Raw genomic sequence first — 20,210 nt, forward strand, 5'->3', positions numbered from 1 at the left:
TCTCCGTAATGATGTTTCTGCTCAGAAGGCATTTGATTCCCTATTTCCTGCCCCAGTGCTGTACAGCTGGAGGATTATACTTCATTCGGGCTTTGGCTCGAATCAGTGGCACAGAACAATCACTTCTCTCTTTTTAAAACACAAAACAAATTTGAGAATTTAATATGAAACAACAGGAGAAGTCTATTTCTAAGGGGGCTGAAACAGGACTTTCATGGGTCCGTGGGCACAGGACAAAACAGTCACGGTACAGTTTATCACTGACTTTCGACAAGGGAGAATAAAAGAGTCAGAATCAAGGGAGCAGAGGCCTGACAGCCTATGCCTTGGGCGGGTTTGGGTGGGGATGGGGTGTCTTGAATTTGCACGGGCCTTTGAGGCTTGTATTGCCGAGGCGGGCTTTAAGGCTGTACTTGGCAATTTCATTCTTGGACTAAAAGCGCTAGAAAATACAGCCAGGAGACAGGGCTTAAAAGAAAGATTAGGCTCATTTCCTTGGTGCAAATAAAAATTCTTCTCCCCTCCCACTCCTCAAACTTTCACAGCTGTCTCACAGGGCAGTGATTTTGAGATCAAACAAATGGTAGAATGGTGGGGCTCTGTAAGAGTCCAGAGGAGACACGTTATCCCCCTGCCCTGTGCTCCCGCCTCTCGTGATTTTCTTGCTAGGTAATAGGTGATCACACCTGCAAGGCTGCAGAAGTCCCCAGTGATACACAGCCCTGCTGTCTCTTGCGAGTGCCTAGAAACCCGCCGTCTCTGAGCCAGGGATGTTCACCTGGGACACCCTTTCTCTTTGTCTGCATGGTGTTTCTGTCATCCTCTCCCCACCTCAGCCTTCTGGTGTCTTCCTTCTCCATCAGTGGCTGCATTACCCCATCCTGCCACACAAATTGGAAATCTTAAGACCTTGCTTTGTGTCTGCCTCTTCCTCCCTCCACATCTCAGATCCCCTTGATTCTGCTTCCCAAACAGCCCTGAATGTGTTTTCAGTTCCTTGAAGTGGCCCTTCTCCCTCTAAACCTCCATATACTTCCTTTCCCACCACTGGAACACTCTCTTTACTTCACGTTTCCCACATGACCTCCTCGCACGCACTCTCATTCTCAAACCTCTTGCTCCTCCTTGACCTCCAAGCTGAGAGGACGTGCAAACAAGTGCAGAGGTCTGTTCGCTTCAGAGCTGGACTCATGGGCTTCCTGGTCTGGCCCTCAGTTTCCAACTCTAAAGTCCCATGACTCGGCTTTGGTCTCTCTTTGCTTTAAGTTTTTCTATCTTTATTTTTTTTTTATTATTTTTAAAGATTTTATTTATTTGAGAGAGACTGAGAGACAGAGCATGAGCATGGAGAGGGGAAGAGGCAGAGGGAGAAGCAGACTCCCTGAGGAGCAGGGAACCAGACTCAGGGCTCGATCCCAGGACGCTGAGATCGTGACCTGAGCCTAAGGCAGATGCTTTAAGTGACTGAGCCACCCAGACCCCCCAAGTTTTTCTATCTTTAAAGTGGCTAGAACAATAATACTGGCATGAGTGAGTTGATCTGAATGTTAAATGAGCTAGTCTCTTCTTCCTCCTCTGTTCTGTAGATGGCAGGTATTTCCGAAACCACCTCTGAGGACTGAAGGAGACTTAAGAACAAAGAGAAAGTCCAGCAAGTCCGGCTTGACAAAAAATAGTTTATGAAGTGACTTATAGCCAGAAGGGTGTCTTGGGTGGCCATGATACCAGTCCGTCTCCTCAACCCCAGCTCCCTGAAGAGCTGCTTTTATAGCCCTAGAGGCTGGGGGTACATGCTCTGGGACACCCAAGAGGAGATGGTTTAAGGATAGGTGTGTGTCATAGTCATAGCTCCCAGGATGTTATGCCACGAGGGCGTACTTCAGGGTGGGATTAAATAAAACGACAGAATGTGGAAGGCCATGCTCAGGAAGGTTTCAGGTCACAGAATGGTGGGTTTGTCTAAAATGGTTGTTCATCTGGTTCCCACACACTCAGTAAATAATCCCCAGAGCAATAGCAGTAGCATCAGCAGGGAGTTTGTAGAAATGCCAAATGATGGATCCTCCCCCAGAGTCACAGCATCACAATCTGCATTGTAATAAGATTCCCAGGGGATTCATATATACATTACTCATGCACGTGAGATTAATCCACACCGGGAACTGAGAGCAAAGCCTGGTGTGATATAATGTCCCTATCATTGCCATCTTCATTGTTTTCCTTCCAAGTCCTTCAGTTATCCTGTTTCCTATTACACATTTTTAGTGGCTCTATACTTCCAGGTTTCCTATATTTCTGGTATTTTATGGTAAATGTTTGTTTAAAAATCTGTTTCTGGGGGCGCCTGGGTAGCTCAGTGGGTTAAAGCCTCTGCCTTCGACTCAGGTCATGATCCCAGGATCCTGGAATCAAGCCCTGCATCGGGCTCATTGCTTAGCAGGGAGCCTGCTTCCCCCACTCTCTCTGCCTGCCTCTCTATTTGTGATCTCTCTCTCTGTCAAATAAAGAAATAAAATCTTAAAAAAAAAAAAATCTGTTTCTGCCATGAGGCTCTGTGGTCTGGAAGTCAGTATTCATTTAACTTCCAGATTTCTAGAACCTCGCATAGTGCCTGGTACACTGTAAGTGCTCACTAAATGTCAGTCATGGGTTTTAAGTCCCACATTGGACTTTGGCTTATGATAGAATCCTAATCCAAATTAACCCTTTTGTCCCCATAGGCGATTTTAATACCCTCTTATCAAGGATTTCTGCTTTTAGTTTCCCACTTCAATCTGTTCTGTTTAGTCCTTTTCATGAAGTGATAGGAGATTAGGCATCCCCCACCCCCACCCCTGCCACCCTGACTCACCAGATGGACACTTCAGCATCATTGTCCCATCTGCAGCAGTAATACTGGACTGTAGCGGAAAGATTTTAAAGAAAAATGATGCGGCTATGGTACTAGAAGAAAATGAACCAAATTTATCCTTTGACTTTCCCTCAGTACCTACATGGCTGACAAGGGTATTCATGAGTTTCCATAGACCATGAACTAGTTTCAGAGAGTAGGTAAAAGGGGTGGGGGCATGTGGATTGGCCAAGACTGCAGCCTTCTCAGACAGAGAAATGAGTGCATCTAAGGAAGGTGTTACTTGTCCAAATTAATGATTTCCTTCTGCCTTTTTCCTTTTGGGTATAAATTAGATTTTTATAATACATGACATTTAGAGTCATTGTAGGCGAAAGATTGGGGAATCCTCTTTCCGGGATTTTGACCAGAAGGTGATTGACTGTTTCATGAGTCTTGAGATACTATTTGATCCCTGCCTTCTTCCCCCCACAAAAATTGGCAAAGTGGTAATACACATTAATAACCATCTATTTTATTAGTAGCTCCTTCATCAAAAGAAATTCTCTATTTACCACTATTCGACCCTCAAAACCCTTGTTACTTTTATCTCCATTTCCTTAAAGGAACTGGGGACCCAGGAAATTCTAGAGACTAAAAGTTATCCTAGGTAGTCAATGGAGGAGAGGAACTAGAAGTCAGGTCTTGGCCCAGAAAGCAATAATGTTATATACATAGTGATGAAAAATGAAATACATCTGTGGCAGAGGTAATGCCCACGTGTACCAGAAGCATGCGGGAAGATAGGTTTCCTATCCCACTTGTGGCATTCAGAGGCAGGAACCAGTTAGCTCCAGTGGAATGTGGGGACAGATATGAATGCCATTAGAGGTCTACATCATGTATCACCCTTGAGATTCTACACTCTTCTTTCTTTGCTTAACAGCCAATCAAATATAGATAACACAGAAGAGGTTTGCAAGGCCTTAAGGGTCGTGACTGTACCATGTGGAAGGCAGCCCGGATTCTAGATTCCCCTCACTTAGATGAGAGTCTCCCAAGGATACCCTGAAACACAAGCATCTCCACTGTACTTTGAGTGAGTCTGATTATTTTTTTAATTAAGCTGCTGAGATTTTAAGCTTATTTACTAAATTTAGCAAACTCCTAGCTAATACAGGTATTTAACTGAACCCAAAGTAATTATGTCTCTGAATTACTCTCACAGGAGAGAATTCTAGTTTTCTCCCTTATTCCAATTGTTACTTCCTGATTTATTGAGATGCCTTTTGTTGCGACATACGGTAAGTTAATGAACTCCAAATAATAATACATTGAGATCCAAATGGTGCTTGTGGTTTGATTTTTTTTCTTTTTCCATTCAAAAAATCCATTTGAGAAAAAAAAAAAAAAAAAGCTAATAGGAAAACACGTCTCTGGTTGTGGGGGGAAGTACATGACTTAGTTGTACTGAAATAGGAATGTGAATCTAGCGTTCTTTCCAAGCCTGATAGAGTAAAAATTTAGCAGGAGTGGACAACGCTGATACAAGAGGTGTAATAACTCAAGGCAGGGATTAATTATGTCTCTGAGATATTCCTAGAAAGCTGTTAATCCATAGTTTTTTCACTCGTTGTCAGAGCAACCACCGGAGATGAGTGGCCTGCCAATAATAATCAGGGGAGACTAGAGCCAGGTCATGAACTCTTAAATTGACAAATGTAAAACCTCCAAATGGAAAAAAAGAAAAAAAATGCTTTTCGATGCCGAGAACAGCAAAAGGCTTAAGTGGGGACAGCATCTCTTGTTGACAGAAGACACCTGGCAATGAGTCATCAAATGCAAGGCCTTGTCACTTTTTTCTCAGGGGGAATACTGACAATAAATGACCAAAAAATGCTGACAATAACTCTGGTGTAAATTTGTTTGTCCCAAGGGCCATGGAAGTTGCTTTGTGGTCTTGTGATCCTAAAAATGAGAATCTAATATTTTCATTGAAAGTAAGTATGTCCAACTGGATGCTAAAAATTAAATATCTCTTTCTTCAATGATGACAGAAAAAGAAAGGATTTTAGTAGACCAAAAGATAAGAAACAATACCAGGAATAGAGGCCAGATGGAGGAGATTGACAAGGAGGTAAGAAAAGCCCTCCGGAGAGAGAAAGAGAAATCTTTTGCTAGAATAGCCGAACTATTTGAAGTTGTTGAAGTAAAGTAATAAATAAAGTAATAAAGTAATAAATAAAGTAATAAAGAGGGTGATATTATAGAAACAGATAAAACAGATGGATACAGACTATCAAAATGGTTCATCAGAGAGGAAAGTCAATTGAAATGTATCAACAGAAATATGAAGTCAGCGGTATCTGTGAAAGGGCAAGGGTTTTCTCGTTGTTGTTGGATCGAATGAGTGAGTTCAGGCAGCAAGGCCATAAAAAAGAACAATATAAAATAATAAAATTTGAAAATAGCATTCAAATATGTGGCTACATTCTTCTTAGAATATATCATTAATTAAAATAGATTTAAAGAACATAAAGAGAAGGGTCTGACTACTACTGCCTTAAATTCATATAGAAACCTGTGGTTTGAAAGAACTTTAACACCATCATCGAATACAATCTACTGACTGCATTCACGACAGACTACAAAGGTATTAAATATATGCATAATAAAATGTGTGTGTATATATATAGAATACGTATTACATGTCTCATATGTGTTCAATGTTATACATGATATAATATAGAACATCTAATACCTATAGTATACCTATATTTTACATAATACCCATAATATACCTGTAATATATTATATAATATGTACATTGTATGCATTTTTATATTATAGAACATATACAATGTACTGTGTGTATATATACACACACACATACTATAGGTATAGGTATATGTAATATAGAGATAATATATTGTACTTATAAAATATACACAGTGTTTATATTATGTTTAACATATAGGTATTATGTGTAAACATATATAATGCATATAATATATACAAAACAGAAGAGGACTTGGCTCAGAGTTGATTGCCTTGCCATATTCACATGTAATCTTTGGAACTTGGATTCAAACTCCAGATTTAATACTTTTCACCATAGCCCTCCAACAAGAGGGTTGTCAGAGTTTTCTTTTATTCAGTTGTTTAAATTCCTTTGTTTTTTGATTTTCTGTCAGAGAAGTGAGATTCATGGTACCTGACTTGAAGAGTACACATTTTTACTATTATAAATACCTAAGCCTGTTCAACTTCCAAGGTGACCTGGAGATAAAGTACCCTCTGTCTGCTTCAGCCCAGTGTTTCTGAAGTTTGCCCAGTCACTAGATCACCTGGGAAGTTCATCACAGATTTTTAGTTCCAGTACCATGAACCATACTCTGCATGAAAGGGATTCATGTGAAGCTGGGTCTTAAACAAGCACCACAGATGATTTTTAGGATCAAGGAAGTTTAAAAAATACTGATGAGGGGCGCCTGGGTGGCTCAGTTGTCAAGCAACTGTCTTTGGCTCAGGTCATGATCCCTGGACCCTGGAATCAAGCCCGACATTAGGCTCCCTGCTCAGCAGGAAGCCTGCTTCTCCCTTTCCCACTCTCCCTGCCTTTGTTCCCTCTCCTGCTGTGTCTCTCTCTGTCAAATAAATAAATGAAATATTTTTAACCCACTGAGCCACCCAGGCACCTGCATAAATAAATAAAATATTTTTTAAAATGCCGATGAAACCCTTGTGTTTCTGAGAACGTCTGAATCTACAAGTGGCCAAGAATGATGTAAAATTTTTATTTTTTTAACTTATTTTAATTTTTTTTTTTCGGAAAATTTGGGTGTTTTTATTACCAGATAGCAGATGACTTTTTTTTAAATTTTAATTTTATTTTTTCAATGTTCCAAGATTCATTGTTTATGCACCAAACCCAGTGCTCCATGCAATATGTGCCCTCCTTAATACCCACCACCAGGCTCACCCTTCCCCCCATCCACCTCCCCTCCAAAACCCTGTTTGCTTCTCAGAGTCACAGTCTCTCATACTTCGTCTCCCTCTCCTATTTCCCCTAGTTCACTTTTCCTTTCCTTCTCCTAATGTCCTCCATGTTATTTCTTATGCTCCACAAGTAAGTGAAACCATATGATAAATGACTTTCTCTCTTGACTTATTTCACTCAGCATAATCTCCTCCAGTCCCGTCCATGTTGATACAAAAGTTGGGTATTCATGCTTTCTGATGGAAGCGTAATATTCCATTGTATATATGGACCATACCTTCTTCATCCATTTGTCAAAAACATAAATTTTTAAATGTTCTTTGAATTTCTAGCTTGGAATGAATGAATATTAAGTCATGTATTGCTTTATGACAAGACCAAGAAATGAGGGCCCAGGATAAACATATAATATTAAGATATGATTCTACAGTTCTCTTTAATAACAGTGGTTTTACAATGTTGGCTTTCAAAACCTTTTTTTTTTTTTTTTCCAATTGACATTTCTATCATCTCTACTTTCACTGGCATCTCACTTCTTATGTTTTCTTTAGTGGAAGTAGAAGCACCTTGAAGTCTTAGATTAAATTCACTTTATATGAACAAATCTCTGCCTCCCTTGACTGCTTGTATAAGAGAACTTATTTTAAGAATATTAACACCTATCCTTTAATAAAATGCACCAAGAGAAATTTCTCTGTTTGATTGAGAGTGTGGATGGAGGGGCTGGGGGCAGTGTCTTTGCTGACTGTCATGGCTGCTGTTTGGCATGTGGTCCCTAACGGAGGGCCCAGGCAGGTGCTGGAATCTCTTCTGATGTGTCCGAATACCCAGAAAATATCTGCTCCCCTATATCAACAATATGGCACTGTCATTGCCCTAAGAGTCTGTGTGTGTCTCAACTATTTTTTGCTATGGATAGAGGATAAAGCAAGAGTGACTAGATTTTTATTTTATTTTAACCCCCTGATAGAGATCCACTTGATATACAAATACAATACACATACTTAATGCATACAATTTGATGAGGCTTGAAATGTGTCTATTTGGAAAACCATCACCATAGTCAAGGTAACAAATATTTCCATGACCAGTAAGAGCTTCTCATGCCCTTGGTAATCTATCATTCCCTTCACTTCCATTGCTGAGGAACCATCGGTCTGCCTTCTTTCACTGTAGACTAGTCTGCATTTTCTAGAATTAATTTGTATTATGTTTTACTTTTTTTTCTTCTGTCTAGCTTCTGTAACTCACCATTAGATTTTAAGAGTCAGTCATACTACTGTGTGTATCAGTCACCTGTTCTTCTATTTCTGAGTAGCATTCCACTATCAAAAAGTGACATAATTCATCCAGTTCTCTAGAGCATCATGTTTTTGTTACATGTAGTTTGAAACTGATTAAAATAAAACTGTGATGAATGTTTATGTACACAAAAATATGGGAAAATATTTTTATTTATCTTGAGTAAATAAATACCTGGGCATGGAATGGCTGGGTCTTACAGTAGGTCTATATTAATTAATTATTTAACTAGTTAATTAATTACATTTTAAATATTTGTTTATATGAGAGAGAGAGAGCACTAGCATGCATGTGATCAGGGGAGGGGCAGAGGGAGAGGAACAGATTCTCAAGCAGACTCCCCACTGAGCTCAGAGCCCTACGTGGAGTTTGATCTCAGGAGCCTGAGATCATGACCTGAGCCAAAAATCAAAAGTCGGTTGCCTAACTGACTGAGACACCAGGCATCCCGAATATATATTAATTTACTAAGAAATTGCCAGATAGTTTTCCAAAATGGTTATATGCCCATTTAAATGCCCACTAACAGTAGATAAGAGCTTCAGTAACTAAATCCTCGATAATAATGGGTATGGTCAGTCTTTTTCATTTTAACCAATCAAAAGAGTGGTGGTATGGCTATGGTTTTATATTGCATTTCCCCCATTGCTAATAATTTTTAATATCTTTTCATGTACTATATGTTATCCCTCAGTCTTCTTGGCAAAGTTTCATAAACTCTATTGTCCATTATTGTACTGAATTCTAAGAGCTTACATTCAAGAAACAAATTGTCTGTCAGAGAGTTTGCAAATATTTTCTCTCCATCTGGGCTGTGCCTTTACAGCTTCTTCACATTACATTTGAGTTAGCTGAAGTTTCAAATTTTGATGAAGTTCAGTTTACAAATTTTCCTTTTATAGCTCATGGGTTTTGTTTCCAATTCCTAATCTTTGCCTAAATTAAGATTTTGGATGGGGAGGGATTATAGGATTTTGAGAGGAAAACTTTAAAAGGGAAATGCTATTTTAGTCACATCATATCAAGGGAATATGATTGATAACTATTGATGTTGACCTTGATTACCAGGCTGAGAATATTTTTCAGATTTCTCTCCTGTCAAGTTACTCTTTTTTTTTTTTTTTTCTTTCCACTTGCCAAGCTGTGCTCTTTGGAAGGAAGTCAGTGTGGGTAGCCCACACTTAAGGATGGGGAGTTGTATGCCAGCATCTTGAAAGCTGTGTATAAACATAAATAATTTGGAATTTTTATTAACAGGAGATTTGGTGCTTCTCTCCCATTTATTAATTGAGTCATTTATATCAGTATGTATTTATGCATAATTATTTTATAATTTGGGCTATAATCCAATAATACTTTATTTAGTTCAACTTGTATGTTAGTCTGTTTTGGTAAGTGTTCCATGTACACTCAAAAAAATATATACTCTGCAGTTTTGGTGTGAATGTTCCATAAATGTCAGTAAGGTCAATTTGGTCAGCAATGATCTACCAATTACCGAGAGAGGTGTTGAATCTTCATCTACTTCTCCTTGATGTTCTGTCATATTTTGCATTATATATATTAAAACTATGTTGTCAGTTGCATAAACATTTAATATCATTATATCCTCATGAATCAATGCTTTATTCCTATAGAATGGCTTACTTTATTTCTTGTAAAATTCTTTTTTCTGAAATGTACTTCTTCAGATATTAATATAGCCACTGTAATTTTCTTTGATAATTATAAGCATGGTATATACTACATTTTATCCATCCTCTTCCTTTAAATCTATCTATAACTTTATAATTAAAGTTGGATTCTTATTGACAGTTTGTAATTACATATTTTCCATCCAATGTGATCATTTCTTTCTTAATTGATGTGTGTAATTGATTTATTTTAATTATTTATTCTAAAATGTAGTCTTTTTCTCATGCTACTTATAAGTGTTCCTCTTTGTCCCTGATTTTAAATATATTCTTTATTAGGTGCTTTAGTGCTGTTTTACCATATTTTATCATATTTCTTTTATTTAGAATTTCTTGAAATTCTTGCAATCATGGGTTTCTAGATTGTATTAAATTTGGAAAAAATTGTTCATTTAGTCTTCAGATATATTGTTCTTACCCTCCATCTGTCTCATGTTCATATGCTAAATTTTGTGAAATCAGTTTAGTGATGCTCACTTAATTTTCTCTTTGATTTATTTTGAGTAGTTTCTATTTCTGTGTATTCAAATTAATCATTTCCTCTGCAGTGTCTAATCTGCTGTTAATCCTATCCAGTGTATTTTTCATATCAGGTATTATATATTCATATATTTTATCTTTAGAACTCTGATTTGAGTCTTTATTGTATCTTCCATTTTCCATCTTAGTTCTTGAACATATGGTATATGTTCAAATGTATATATACATATATAGTTACATATAATAACTTTTTGAAAATGGTCTTGTCTATTCTATTATTGGTATGATTTCTGGATTGGTTTTATGTGTGGGCTTTTTCTCTTTTCTTTCTTTTTTGTAGTTTCAAATTTTTATTTAAATTCCACTTAGTTAACATACAGTTGTAATTTTTGCTTCTTCTTATAACTTGGGTTTTCTTGCTTCTTTGCACATCTGGTAATATTTTTATTAAGTGCCAGGCAATGTAAATTTTACATTTGTATGCAGGATTTTGTTATATTCTTTTCAATATTTTCTGACTTTGTTTTGGAATGCAGTTCACTTACTATGAAATAATTTGATCCTTTTGTGGTTGTTTTAAGCCTTGCTACGTAGGTCCAGGATGAGGTTTAACGAATGGCTAATTTGGCCCTATTATTGAGACCATATTTTTCTGAGAACTCTACATAGTATCCATCTGTTAGAAGATCCTTACACTCCGGCTGGTGGGATTTGTGTGAACTCTTTGGGTTGTTTTTCTTGTTTCTTACTAGCCATTCTTTGTTTATATGCATGAGCTGATTAACATTCAGCTAAAGACATGAGGGAAACTTCAGAAACTCATCAAAACACTTTCTTTTTCTATAAAACTCTCCTACATCATTGATCCCACAAGTTCTCATCCTCTTGGCCATCTCAGGCTTTGAATTCTATCTCCTCCATCCTAGGGGAACACCAAGATCCCGCTTCTTTTTGCTGTTGCCTAGAAACCTGGAATATTAGGCAGGGTGACCATGGGATTCCTTGTCTTAGGGATCAGTTGCTGTCACTGCCTTTTCCAAATGACTCAAACAATGTTGTTTCATATTTTTGTGCAGCTTTTATGTTGTCTAAAGCAGAAGGATAAACTTGGTGCTTGCCATTTCTTCTTAGCTAGAACCAGAAGGCCCAGCTTGGAATCTTTAAGCTACATAAAGCAGATATATTGTTCACCTTTATCTTTTCTGTCTGCTTTTTATTAAGTACTTTACTTTTTTAAATGTAGACACTTGTCCAAGTTAGTAACATTTCACAAGAATAGTATTGAGTCCATGACAGAAGTCGCTTGGTACTAAAATCATATTTGGGCATTTCTCTGTGACATCCAGAAATAGAAGAGAACTTACTAGGACAGGAATGGTATAATAATATTTTAAAGTCACCAAAACCCTCTGTGTATAGTAAGCCAAGTGGACCCGCAGTGACAATACTAGGTCACAGGTAAAACACCTGTGTCCAGACCAGCTTTCCCAAACAGTGCTTTTCAACAGGATATTCCACACCCTGAGAATACTCAAAATGGTTGTGCATCTTTTATAGGTACTAGTCTTTATTGGAGTAAGCATATCTGCATTGCTCATAATAAGTTATTTTGCTCATGTCATTGAACACATGTTGAAGTTTTCTGAGTAGGTGAATTTCCTAGGCAATGAGCTATCTGTGGCCCACTCAAAATCAGGCTTCTGTGTGAAGAAAATCTGTTTACTGAAATAAAAGGTCCCCTGTGGAAGACTTTGTCAGTTTACCAAAATTCAGTTTCTTCTTCTTTCTAGAACATAGGAAACTTACAAAACTCTGCTAATCCTCGATAGGATAGCCTTTCTTCCTAATCCATATGAGCCTGAATTTAGATTTCAGTTAGATTGAAGAAAAGGCACACAAAATTGTATCTCCTGAAAAAAATAACAGCAACAACAAAACAAAAGCTAGGACATGCTCTTTACAGGCTTCAGATGAAGTTCTCAGACTTCCCATTACCCTAATAAAGTTATGGTGTCTGACCCATAGCCTTCACTGAGACATCATTAGGTATAACCCCAATGGGTTTTGTTTTATTCTGTTGCTCCTAAAATAAATGACCACAACTTTAGCAGTTGAATACTATACCAATTTACTGTCTCCCAATTCTAGAATCAGAAGTCTAGTGGACTCAACTGTGTTCTCTGCGTTAGGTATGACTAGGCTAATTTAAAGTGTAAGCTGGCATAGATTCCCATCTGGAGGCTCTGGCAAAAAATGAGTTTCAGGTGTATTAAGGTTGATAGCAGAATTGGGTTTCACCAGTCATATAAATGAGGTTCCCCTGGTTTTCAGCCAGGCATCGTTCTCAGTTTCTAGAGGCCATTCACATTCTTTGGCTCATTGCCCCTTCATCCCACTTTAAGGCCAGTAATGACAATTTGAATCTCTCCTGGTCTACCTAATCTTTCCCTTTATATTTCTTTTCTGCTTGCAACTATAGAAATTTCTCAGCTTTTAAAGATCTGTGTAATTATATTGGAAACATACAGATAATCTAGGATAACCTTCTTAAATCTAACATCTGGATATTTTCCATTAGTACACCATCATGCTGCCATACATTTAGACCTAAAATTTTCCCTTTAACCAACATCTCACTTCTCTCCTACACTGCTCCTCTTTACAGAAAAGCTTCTCCAGAGTGTTGCTCAAATTTGCTGCATCTATTTCCTTTTCTCTCATTATTACTTAAAACCCTTGAATCAGGTTTTGTCCCTAAGTCCTCCACTGAAACTGCCCTTAATAAGGTCATTATATCTACACTGAAAATTTGTGATCATTTTACAGTTCACATCTTGGTTAGTCTCAGTGTCATTTGACACAGTTGTTCAGGTTATACAGCCTGGAAAACCTTCATGCCTTGGCTTCTAGAATATCATGCTCTTAAGTTTGCTAATACATTGATAGATTATTCTTAGTCTTCCTTGGCTTCATCTCAATGTCTAAAGGTTTGAGTGACTGAGGATTCAGTCCTCAGATTTTCTCATTGCTCTTTCTATACTGATTTGCTAAGTGATCTCATTCAGCCTGAGGATTATAAGTACGCCCATATTGATGGTTCAAAAATTTGTCTTTCTGTCCTTGCCTGCTTCTCTGAACTCCCTATTTTTTATATAACCAAACATTTGACAATTATAGTTGGATATTAAATAAACAAGTTTTTCAGTAACAGAAATGAACTCTGGTTTTCCTTGATGTGGAAACACTCTTCCACCAGGTATTGCCATTACAATAAATGTGACCTTAATTACAGTAAATGTGACTTGCCTGATTCCTTGATTAGTTCTGAGAATGTCTGTGGTATGAGTTTTTCAGTTTAAGATGGAGCGATTAGGCTCTTGTAGCCGTAATTAATAAATATTTCTCCATTTTTCAGTCATCTCCCACCCAAGTCAATTCTGAATGTGTCTTAGATTAGTCCTGTTAAGCCACCAGTTATCTTTAGAAATGCAATTGTTCTCTGTTGCCTGGAGGAGAAAATCCTTAGTCATCGAAGATCTACTATTTTACCCCAAGCTTTCCTGCAAATTGTATCTCTCACAGCTATATTTTACAAGCTCTCTCTCTATTCCCGCCAAATACTGATGCATTCATGCTTTGAAGTCTTCTGATATTCTGCTCTGTTCCTGTTATTTTCTTCTATCCTTCAAAGTCTCTATCAATCTCTATCATATTCTTAATTTCCCTTATAAATATAGCCTTTTAAGTTCCAGCTACTATCATTTATCCTCTATTAAAATTCTTCAAATGTCTTCTGATTTCCAAAGACATTAATTTCCTTCCTCTGAGCATTTCTACAGCTCCTTCTGCATAATACTCATTAAGTGCCTAATGTATTCTAATTATTACACACATATCGAGGTTCTAAAATTTTAAATGACCTAAATACTTGCAGGTGAAGTTATGGCTAATCATTCTTTGCAGTGCCTAGCACAGCACATTTACATGCCAAACAAATGTTTGAAAAAAAAAAATTAGTCTTAGACAACCCTGCAGTCTCTAAATGAAAAGATTTTACTCCCATAAATATAATAATTCTTCTAAGTTTAGGGATCATAAAGTGCATTAACTAGAGTGCAGTCATAAGAAGGAAACCGCACCAGATATTTGAACAGAAAATTTAAGATAAAGTGTTATTGCCTAAGTATTAAAAAACTGAAAATTCAAGAAGGAACACTAAGATTTCATACAGCTAACAACTACAGGAAGCAGCTCATTTTTGTACTAGAGGAGAAGGGAAGAAGTTGAAATTATTAAAATTTAGAAGGTTGGGGGAGGATTCCTAAGAGCCAAAACACATTTTATGGAGCCTGCTCAGTGGGAGTTAAGTGTCTCTTAGCGGGATATAAGGGCTAGGGTACAGACCTCCTTGGAGGGGATAGTAGTGGGCTGGTGATGATTTGCTTGCTGGGTCAAGAGGTTGATTCGACAGAGAACAACAACAAAAAACAACAAACAAACAAAATATCCTGCAAACTGGAATTAATTGCTGCTATGGACAAATTGTTCCTGCTGCTGTGAAATACTCTTGAATGACTGACAACTGGCAGCAAATGAAACAAAGAGGGAAAGGGAGTGAACACAGCAAGAAGTCTGCCCTCCCTCCCCTTGCTCCTCACGGCACAGTGTGAAAAAAGAGCGGCCGGCCGAGTGCTAGTTCTAGCACCACAAAGCCAAGTAGAGAAGAGTGAGTTTGAAAGGGAAATAATTACTGACACACTCAGATTCCTTTTTAGGTCCAAATGCTGACTTCTCTTACAAACTGCACTGAGTCAGGAATGTAAAATGTGCAAAAGAAAAATCACTTAAAATAGAAAGCTGTCTTATAACATTTAGTGATGTTTCAAAAATATCCTTGTTTGAAAATACCAAGATATATGTGTTAGGAAGGATGAATGAGGACAACACGGATTTTCTTAGAAAGCTCTTTGACATAAAAACATAGTTTAATAAAAAAATAATAAATCTAGGTGCTTTTCATTGAACATTCTTTAGATTGACAATAGGCCAACTGAATGGATTTTGTAGTTTTTTTTTTCTAGTGTTTTTCTTTGCATCTAAGTAATTCTTATTTATTTGATAAAGTTCTGTCACCAAAGTCTGTGCTACTCGTGTATTCTCAACTGTTCACTGCAGCTTTCCTTTGGAATATCGCCTTACCCAACTGATCCACCCAAGAGGAACAAATGTATTACGACAAATCCCTCTGAGACTTGCTCAGAAATCCTCTGGTCAAAGGAAAATATATGCACTAGGCTGTATTTCTTCTGAACTGAATTCCTAAGACTTGTCTGTACAGTCTGGGGAATTGTGAAAGGTGCCACTACCAAGTCAGGAAGATTTGCAAACCAAGGAACAAAAGATCCTATTAGATTAAAAAAAAAAAAAATGTATCTCATGGCTTTTATGTTCTCTGCCCTGATTCAAGTTTATCAGGGAAATGTCACGTTGTGGCTGAATTAATACTGTTCAAACTGAATTTGCATATCATTTCCTTTTCAAGGAGAGATGAAGAGGATGAGAATGAGAAACATAAATATGACATTTTTCATTGAATCTAATATACTAGTTTCTAATAAAAAGAAAAAAAAAAACTGTAGTTAATGGAAAAGCATTTTGTATCTTCCCAATCTCTTGAAACCATGTTAGAGGATCCCAAGTGGAGAGGTTTGCACCATGGCATGAGTCTATCGTGACTGACACTGATGAAATTCTCAGTGCTTCGTAAGAATATTATACAGGAAATTATTCATTCATTCATCAAATATTAACTGAATGCCTACTATTCATGAGTCACTGAAACAGGTAATTTAAGGCATTTTTCTCTAATCCACAAAGGAAAAATTTTTCTACTTCTTACTCCATATGACCTTTTCAGCTTTGGCCTCTACTAAGGTACATACCCAGAGACAAGAACACTAAGAATTTCTGTTGGGAGATCCCTTCTGTCTAAGCAATTAACTGGTTTGTTCCAATGTCCATAAAGCCCACTCCAATTTTCCCAGCTGTCAGTCACACATTTTGCTACTCATCCAGAATAAAATAACACTTTTTTCTTGCCTTTCTTGCAAAGATGAGTGATCATTTTGTTAAGTTCTAGGCGGTGAGTCATAAGCAGAAATGTTGTATGAGGCTTGTGGGTAATTTTACAGGAAGCCGCATTGTTTGGAATCATGTTCTTTTGCCATTTTACCCTTTCTTCATTTGGCCTCAAACTCCAAGCAACCAGCTTAGACTTTGACATGAACTTGAAAACCCTCAGTGCTAGATGGGTGAAACCGATGTTCCTGGAGCCTACAAATACTAACCTTGTACCCACTGCACCTTAATCTACCTGACATAACAAAAGAATTAAGTTATATTTTGTTTGAATTACGTTATTTTGCATTTTTCTTCTATGTTAGTGCAACCTAATACTGATTAAAAAATTATCATTTTTCTCTATAAGAAAAATCTATTTGTTGATTTTTATTCTCTTCATATAATCCTTGAAATTTCAATATGAATTTTTAATTTAAATTTTCTAACAAATTATTCAGAACCTCTATTCTTCTTTCAAAGATGACAAGGATATTAGCATGATTTATTCAGTAAACAAATGCCCTCTCCATCATTTTAATGTTGTGAGAATTTTGGTTCTACCATTTTTATTGTAAACACATAAATTTGTTATTCATTTAACAATTGGTAATTAATTAAATTTATCAAAATATGCATTGATTTCCATATCCACTACTGTTTCTTGAATGCGTCATCTTCCTTCTTAGTGCAGACTTCTTTTTATTTATTTATTTATTTTAATTTTTGTACACATAGAGGCAGAGAGCACAGACAAGTGGGTAGAAGGGGCAAAAGGAAAGGAAGAGAGAGAATCCCAAGCAGGCTCCATGCCCTTTTTGGAGCCTGACCTGGGGCTGGATTTCACCATGCTGAGATCATGACTGGAGTCCGAATCAACAGTAGGACACTAAACTGACGGAAGCACCCAGGTGTCCTCAGATTTCTTTTGCCCTTTCTCTATTTGTATATCTGAAAATGTTTATATTGTCACCATTTCCCGGAAAATAGTTTGGCTCAAGATAGAATTTTAGATACAGAGCTAATTACTCAGAGCTAAATATCACTTTGTTTTCTTCTGGAGTCTGTCATTGCTAAGGAGACACTTTTGTCAGTCTACAGTGTATCTGATAGAGTCTGTTGCTACCTTTTCTCTATTGTTTCTTTTGCCCATTGAGGTTCTCCATTTCACAACAGTGAATCTAAGCATGGACTTACTTCTTATTTATTTTGATATCTGGAGGGTGTTTTGTTGTTGTCGTTGTGTGTGTGTGTGTGTGTGTGTGTGCATGTGTAAGTGTGAGGAGTCATGTATTCAATTCTGAGGAGTTCTCAATTATTACCTATTTACTGACATGTCTTCAGTTGTATATTCTGGAACTCCCAATAAGTACATGCTGAAGTTGAGATACTTTTTATATAGTATAAATTTTGATTCAAAGTTGAGTGATTTGAAGATGGCTTTCTAATTATGCAAGCACTACTGGTTTACATAGATTATCTTTTCTCTATTGAATTACATTTGTACTTCTTCAAAAACCAGTTCTCCATATAGGTGGGGGTCATCATCTGGATTCCCCACTCCTTTCTAATAATCTATTTTTCTATCCCTAAAACAATACAGACTGTGTTTTATTACTATATAATTTTATAATAAGTCCTGAAACCAGGTAATATTAGCCATCCAACTTTTCTCTTCTTTTTAAAACTTTACTTAGTTATTGTCAGTCCTTTTCCTTTTTTATATGGCTTTTAGAATAATTATGTCATTATTGTACTAAAAATTTGCTGAAATTTTGATTGGGATTACATTGATCCTATAGATCAATTTGGAGAGAATTGGTATAGTAATATTGATTATTCTGAGCCAGGAAAACAAGTGCAATTCTCGATCTTTATTACATTTTTAAAAATTTGAGGGGCACCAGGATGGCTCATTTGTTAAGCATCTGCCTTCGGCTCACGTTGTGATCCCAGGGTCCTGGGATCAAACCTCCATCAGGTTCCCTGCTAATTGGGAAGCCTGCTTCTCCCTCTCCCATTGCTGCTTCTCCTGCTCATGCGTGCTGTCAAATAAATAAATAAAATCTTAAAAAATACATATTTTAAAAAAATTTGTTTTACCAATATTTTATAGTATTCAGTGCAGAAGCCTTGCATATATTTAGTCATATTTCTCCTTAAGCATTTAATATATTGATCATATTATAAATGGTATTTTTTTAAAGATTTTTTTTTAATTTTATTTTTTATAAACATATATTTTTTTTCCCCAGGGGTACAGGTCTGTGAATCTCCAGGTTTACACACTTCACAGCACTCACCATAGCACATACCCTACCCAATGTCCATAACCCCACCCCCCCCCTCCCAACCCCCCTCCCCCCAGCAACCCTCAGTTTGTTTTGTGAGATTAAGAGTCACTTATGGTTTGTCTCCCTCCCAATCCCATCTTGCTTCATTTACTCTTCTCCTACCCCCTTAACCCCCCATGTTGCATCTCCTCTCCCTCATATCAGGGATATCATATGATAGTTGTCTTTCTCTGATTGACTTATTTCGCTAAGCATGATACCCTCTAGTTCCATCCACGTTGTTGCAAATGGCAAGATTTCAATTTCTTTTGATGGCTGCATAGTATTCCATTGTGTATATATACCACATCTTCTTTTTACATTCGTCTGTTGATGGACATCTAGGTTCTTTCCATAGTTTGGCTATTGTAGACATTGCTGCTATAAACATTCGGGTGCACGTGCCCCTTCGGATCACTACGTTTGTCTCTTTAGGGTAAATACCCAGCAGTGCAATTGCTGGGTCATAGGGTAGTTCTATTTTCAACATTTTGAGGAACCTCCATGCTGTTTTCCAGAGTGGTTGCACCAGCTTGCATTCCCACCAACAGTGTAGGAGGGTTCCCCTTTCTCCACATCCTCGCCAGCATCTGTCATTTCCGGACTTGTTAATTTTAGCCATTCTGACTGGTGTGAGGTGATATCTCATTGTGGTTTTGATTGGTATTTCCCTGATGCCGAGTGATATGGAGCACTTTTTCATGTGTCTGTTGGCCATCTGGATGTCTTCTTTGCAGAAGTGTCTGTTCATGTCTTCTGCCCATTTCTTGATTGGATTATTTGTTCTTTGGGTGTTGAGTTTGCTAAGTTCTTTATAGATTCTGGACACTAGCCCTTTATCTGATATGTCGTTTACAAATATCTTCTCCATTCTGTCAGTTGTCTTTTGGTTTTGTGAACTGTTTCCTTTGCTGTGCAAAAGCTTTTGATCTTGATAAAATCCCAATAGTTCATTTTTGCCCTTGCTTCCCTTGCCTTTGGCAATGTTCCTAGGAAGATGTTGCTGTGGCTGAGGTCAAAGAGGTTGCTGCCTGTGTTCTCCTCAAAGATATTGATGGATTCCTTTCTCACATTGAGGTCCGTCATCCATTTTGAGTCTATTTTTGTGTGTGGTGTAAGGAAATGGTCCAATTTCATTTTTCTGCATGTGGCTGTCCAATTTTCCCAACACCATTTATTGAAGAGGCTGTCTTTTTTTCCATTGGACATTCTTTCCTGCTTTGTCGAAGATTAGCTGACCATAGAGTTGAGGGTCTATTTCTGGGCTCTCTATTCTGTTCCATTGATCTATGTGTCTGTTTTTGTGCCAGTACCATGCTGTCTTGATGATGACAGCTTTGTAATAGAGCTTGAAGACCGGAATTGTCATGCCACCAACTTTGGCTTTCTTTTTCAATATTCCTTTAGCTATTCGTGGTCTTTTCTGGTTCCATATAAATTTTAGGATTATTTGT

This window comes from Lontra canadensis, unplaced genomic scaffold, assembly GCF_010015895.1.
Source record: "Lontra canadensis isolate GAN:19392208 unplaced genomic scaffold, GSC_riverotter_1.0 scaffold102, whole genome shotgun sequence".
NCBI lineage: Eukaryota > Metazoa > Chordata > Mammalia > Carnivora > Mustelidae > Lontra > Lontra canadensis.